This window comes from Chroicocephalus ridibundus, chromosome 1 (genome assembly GCF_963924245.1).
Source record: "Chroicocephalus ridibundus chromosome 1, bChrRid1.1, whole genome shotgun sequence".
Taxonomy (NCBI): domain Eukaryota; kingdom Metazoa; phylum Chordata; class Aves; order Charadriiformes; family Laridae; genus Chroicocephalus; species Chroicocephalus ridibundus.
The window spans coordinates 121,878,319-121,884,318 of NC_086284.1; the positions used below are offsets into that span (position 1 = coordinate 121,878,319).

General features: G+C 42.0%; 1 protein-coding gene across 1 annotated transcript in view; it reads right to left on the reverse strand.

The window, feature by feature from the left end:
- The window catches only part of CD96 (CD96 molecule), a 65,277-nt gene extending 59,492 nt beyond the window's left edge, over positions 1-5,785 (reverse strand). The window contains exons 1-2 of the mRNA XM_063319277.1: positions 5,410-5,785; positions 5,193-5,328 (exon numbers count right to left, since the gene is read on the reverse strand). The gene's annotated coding sequence lies outside the window, so the exon portion shown is untranslated. The remainder of the gene's footprint in view (positions 1-5,192; positions 5,329-5,409) is intronic.
- Positions 5,786-6,000: the final 215 nt, after the last annotated feature.

The following is a 6,000-nucleotide window of genomic DNA, read 5'->3' on the forward strand; positions in this document are numbered from 1 at the left end:
AGTAAAAAATGGAATAATATGTTTTTACAAAGACGAGGATAATTACAGCAGAAAAACAAGCAAGCAGATCAGCAGCTTCTCATTTGTGCATGTGAAAGCTGCCAACCGTCTTAGACCCACACAGGTTAGATTTTAGAGCATATTTCATTCCATTATTGTATTAAGACCAGTGATGTATTTTATCCAGGTCAACAAGCCTTGCTGCCTTTGCTTGAAGAGCAAGGATCACATGGAAGGCTTCTTTCTTTCAGGCAGAGGAAATACACTACACAGATTTATTTTATTTTTTTTTTAAATGCATCAGAGATTGATTCCTAAAACCTCTATCTATGATTTCTCCACAATCAAAACTCATCACACACCTCTGAGCTGATATTCTATTTAAAATCTTGAGATTATAAATAGCCAAAGCTCTTTTCCTACAAGTCTTCATATGAGTTTATTCTGTTTTCCAACATCATTATTTTTTAGCAAATTGCCACACTTAAGCAAGTTGTTTTGACATGCTTTTAGGAGGGTTTGCATCAGCCACAAGGACAGGTTTATAAGAAGTGTGATATTAATTTTCCTCAGTCTCAGCATGCTTGAAGAAAAAAACAGAAAAAAGCTACTCGAGTCACCACCCTTCATATGGGTTCTCGTAAGGAGAAAGAACAGTAGAACAGCTTCAGAGTCATACTGCCCAAACGATACATTGAGGTGGAGAGAGAAAGGGAGAGCAACACGATCCGAAGGGACACTGATGCTTAGCCATTTCAGAAAAGAGGGTGCAAGTTTCAGCTTTCAAAAAAACTGGTGCACGCAGGCCTGGTTACTAGGGAAAAGCATAGATCTTTGGTGACAGTTGAGGGAACTACAGCACCTCCAACAAAAGTTGTATCTGGTGACTAGAAAATAATCCTGCTCTGTGAGTACATTTTGGGCTTATACCTTAGTGTCAAGCTGTGCCAGAAATTTTGTGCCTTGGCCCCTGCAGAGAAGTAATATTTAAGAATTGTGAAGATCTAAAAAGAAGTTCATTGAGTCAGGCCAGAATTCGTAACTTGTGTGTAGAGACCCTAGACACATGCAATGTCATCAACCTAGTAGGGCTGTTTTGCCACCCTTACTTTCAGGGTAAGATGAGTCAGTTACGTCACCTACTATCATCTACAACTGTGATACATCCCGAGAATAGTGCTTCAGGCCCAGTTGGGTCATTTTGTCTTTACACACCTCCATGACTTCACTTACCAAAAAAACCCAAACCTATCACTTTTCAGGTATAATTTGTATTTTCCTCTTTACCATGCGTAGTGTTTAGGTCACCAGGTAGCAGCTGCTGCAGACAGGTAAAACAGAGTATTTAGCCTTACAGTGTCATATCTATCTGAGCTAAATTATTGCATTGCTTTGATCTTCACAGGACAAAGAGGATTCAACTGCAGAAAGATGTAGTTGTTTATGGGACTCTAACGATGATCAGTTTAGGCTAAGTCAAAAGCCAGAGAGTAAGTATACTGTATTGCCAATTCTTTGATACCCTCTCCAAAGCCGCTTGCTAGCTTTGTAAAAAAATATCTTCCGTGTATGCACTTTGGTTTGGAGCAGGAGAAGTAAAAGCCTTACATCTTTCTGTGCTAGGGTTAAGCAATACTACGTTCAATGGTGTTGTTTGTTTTCTAAAAGCTTATTATACCCCTTCTCAATTCATCTCTCCCTGCGGAAGCAATGAAGCTTGCCTGTACCACAAACAGACCCTTACAACTTAATTCAAGGCCCAGCTGTTTAAATATATTAAAAAAAAAAAAAAAAGAGAGCACCATCTGATCTATTTAGAAGCCCTTTTTGCAGCATCTGTTGCAACTCAAGGTCAATTTGAGGATGGCCAGCAAGAGCCAGCAAGGCAGTGGGTCCCAAAAGAGAGGGAATACAAGTGGCACGTGCTAGTCCTACTCCTTCCTTAAGGGTTCAAATCCACCAGGAATCACAAATTCCACCCAGGACTCTGCTGTGTCTTTGGGGCTTTAACAGCGAGTCTCGCTGCGTGCAGCAAGATGGGCATGGAGATGAACCAGCATCCCTGTCCTCGTCCTTGCAGCAGAACAACGCTGAGGAAAGCGAGGCTACCCAGGACACTGGGATCGGAGCGGTTTCTATTTCAAATAGCCTGGTTATGCCCAACAGGCCACAGTGGCCTCATGAAAGTACCTGCACAACCAAAGCGAAGAAAACCTTACTTGCATCTTCTGTCACGAGAATAGTTTGTGGGTTTCTTTGTTCTGATTTGAGGTGGCTTTTTTTTTTGTAATTCAAGACACCTTACATTTCTTACGTGAAAAAGGTGGTTATAGGAGCATGAATTTACTGAGAAGAAAACTATGGCATTTTAACCAAGTCTATTGCTGGCAGCAGCAGCATAACATGAAATGAGGATGATGCTAAATTTAAGACCATGAGGCCTTCAGTGCACAACTTACAGATCATCAGTAGTCCACTGTTGGCAGTCCATGGGTGGGGTTCCTTGTGCTGAGATTTGGTGGCAGAAGTTAAAAACAGTAGCTTTAAAACTGTCGTTTTTATCTGGGGAGAGAGCTACTGTCAAAAGCTGTTTCTGACAAAAGGTATTCCTGTCAAAACAGAGACTACAGTGTTACATAGGCATTTGGACAAGGTTTTATTATTACTTCTTTTTGATGAAGCTTCATTTCACCTTCATGTTGTTGGAACTGAAACCTCACCAGTTTTCTTAGAAAAATGAAATTAATTGTACTTAAACAAATTAGAGATTTAAATTTGAAAAAGCCAGCTGTAGTATTGGAAAGTCTCCAGCGGGCTCCCCCAGCTACTGTTTTCCTGAGGCTCACAGTACCCTGCCAGATAGGTATGTGGCATGAATACACAAAGTGGGTCTTATCCACCACGCATAGAAAATTATACCGCGCACGGCCAGCACACCACGCTGTGCTGCTCTGCTGCTGTATTCATAGCATGAAAAGAGAAAAGCAAGACACTGAACAAAGGTATCAGCTGTGCCACTTCCACAGCATGGACCTCCTGGTATGTCACCATTTCTATCTCCAGAATAGAAACAAAAATCGGACTACAAAACCACAAAGTTTGATCCATTCATATTCCTGAAGCTTTTTTTCAGTTACCAGAAGAAAGGCACTATATGAAAACAAATTTCTCTTTCATTAGATGCATTACTGGCATCAAGAGCAGTTCTCCTGGGTGCCAGTCTTCCACCAGCTTCAGCTCGTCCATGAGAATAAACCTGTAGCCACCCACCTGCCCCCTCCCTGGCCCCTGCTGGAACGGCAAGGCTGGCATCCAAAGTTACATCAGCAGCTCCTCTCCCTCTCCCCGCGCCCCACATTCCTGCCCACCGCTTGCCACCAGCCTGCTCTCAAGCATCACAGCAAGGACCACTGCCGGGGCTGCCCCTGTAAAGGATCCATTGCCGACAGAGAAAGGAAAGCAGAGAACAGACTCAAATCTCAAAGAAATTATGTCAGGAAGGAAAAAGGACTTTACTCAACAACAGCTCACATGACAAGGGCCTGAAGGGCTAAAGAAAATGACTCCCATCTGAATGCTGCCATCTACTCTGTGGCTACACAGGACCATGAATTTCCCCTCAAACCAAGGCATTTCCACTCACACCAAGGCAATGCAGGTTGAAGGGGCCACAAGAAACGGCAAGATGTGGACAAAGACAAGCCCTCACACATTCAGATTTTCCCAGTTCACTTGCACGTTGAACCTGAGACGCAAGGCAGCCTCTGCTGAATACAGGCTGCCAGCTTGGTGGGGCACAAGTGCTTTGGGAGAAGCAAATAAGGATGATAACTCAAGAACTGCCACACCTTCAGAGACTGGATGTCCATGCAAAACAGAATAAACGAATGGAGTGTATTTTGTAATCACAGACCAGTGTTTCCCACCCGGTGTCCAAACACCCTTGGGCTATTGGTCTACTGACAGTGGTGGCCTGCACATCCGTTGGTCTGCATATAACTGAAGGTTCCCCCATTCCGCCAGAAGAAAGCGTATCTGTCTCGCTTGTCTTAGTGCTGTGCCCCCCCTGCCCGGCTCCAAGAGCTTTACTGGTTACGCTGTATGTAATGCAGAGTTTCTTCACTGCTTTGTGCCATGGATGATATTTAAAAGAGCAAGCCGTCCTCTTCTTTGTCAGCTTATAGTGTATTTCATCTCCCACTATTTCATAAAGTGACAGTTTGATTATAATGTAATTACTTTTTTTAGTGAACCTAGCACATAATTTTATTTCCAGATGGGGTTTATGTTCCTTATATTTAAGCTCATTACGAACAAGAAGGCTGTACAGGAAAAATACAAAGTAAGCTGCTTTTTTTTTTTTCCTTTCTTTAAAAAGGTGAACATTTTGAAAGGCCAACATAGTGAGGGAAAAGATACCAGTGTCACATGGTAGAAAAGATGAATTGCAAACATGAGAGCACAAATGAGCTTGAGAGCCCTTTAAGGCATTTACATGGAAATTGAAAAAATAAATGTTTAATTTTCATTGCTTGGAATTTGATAAAAGCTAACAGGCTGAACAGCTTCAATATGCAAGAATCAAGAGCTAGGATCGCAGGGCTGCTGCAGATGACCATGGCAGGGATAGCGCCAGTTCACAAATTGGTGAAATGAAAGTCTCTTTTATTCAGTCAAGTCTCCAAGCCTCCTGTGGCTGGGTACTTGCCAAGGAGCTCGTTTGCAAGTCAAGTATTATTTGTTGATGCTAAGAAGCACAAGCTGATACATTTTGCCAAAACATGTGACAAGAAAATCCATGTAAATCAACAGTGCTTTGCAGCAGAAACTGTGGTTCCTCTCTGAAAACTGTCTGAGTAAAATGGCACCCTGGGGTTTCCTGTTTATTGCATCCCAGTGACTTCCAAATCAAACACAATCAGCTCAGACGCAAGTGATAATGATTTTTTTTTTATTTTTTTTAAACTGCTGCTTCTATGAAAATAGAAATAAAATCGTACAGTCAAGATGTGCTTTCTGGCTCACGCAATCGGCAGTGTAGATCCTACAACTGGTATTTAGTCAATAACCCTATTTACAACTCACAATCCAGTTTCTTTTCTATCAACCAGTTTGCAGTTTATTGGCGGTAAGGGAAGAAATAAATCCAGAAGAGAAAAAAAAGTAATCCCAAAGCAAACACGTTAACTTACCCCGAAATTGAAATCAGATCTTCATTGGGGTCCATTTCTTTAGCAATGCTTTTACATCTGCTCAAGCTTTTGGTGATGCAACTCTTCTGTCCAAACTGGTGGTGCAGGGCAGTGTACTACATGTGTTTGCTTTTTCCTGAAGTGGGAAATTACTTAAATAAGAACTAATAAAAGCAAAAATTTTACAGTATGGCTGTAAAACAAAAGCGAGAGATACCTTGAGTATATCCACTTCTCATAGCCGTGTTGCCACTTGTGACACTGCAGATATGGCTAGATAACAGTGACATTTGAAACCTGCGATTTGTAAAACTTGTACGACTTATTGGCACCACCAGCCAGGCTGCAACCTGGGATCGAAGGAACTCCCGCTGAAAAATCCCACACCTTCCTCCTTGCAATATGTCAGGCCTCTTCCACCACAGGTTGCTTCAAAATATCTTTCCCGAAAATAAAGAGAATTTTGCTTTAGCAATATATATGTATATACACATATGTTCCTGTTTTCAAACAGTTCTGGACTCATCTTCCTATATTTTCAAGTTTTAGGCCACTGATAAGCAACCTAGTCTGCTGTAATGAGAGTTATTGCTCGCTTTCCACACGTTATCTGTCCAGCAGCTCTCCTGGGACACTTTAAACTAGCATATAAGATTTTGATATTCCAGGCACGTATTCTACCTTATTCTATTGCCTCGCCGCAGACCTCAGTACACCAACTTAATTGTTCATTTGTCTGGGCCTGTCAATTCCTCCATTTCCACACTCCCACCTCAGTATGAGCTTTCTGTTAGGTGGTGGGAACACT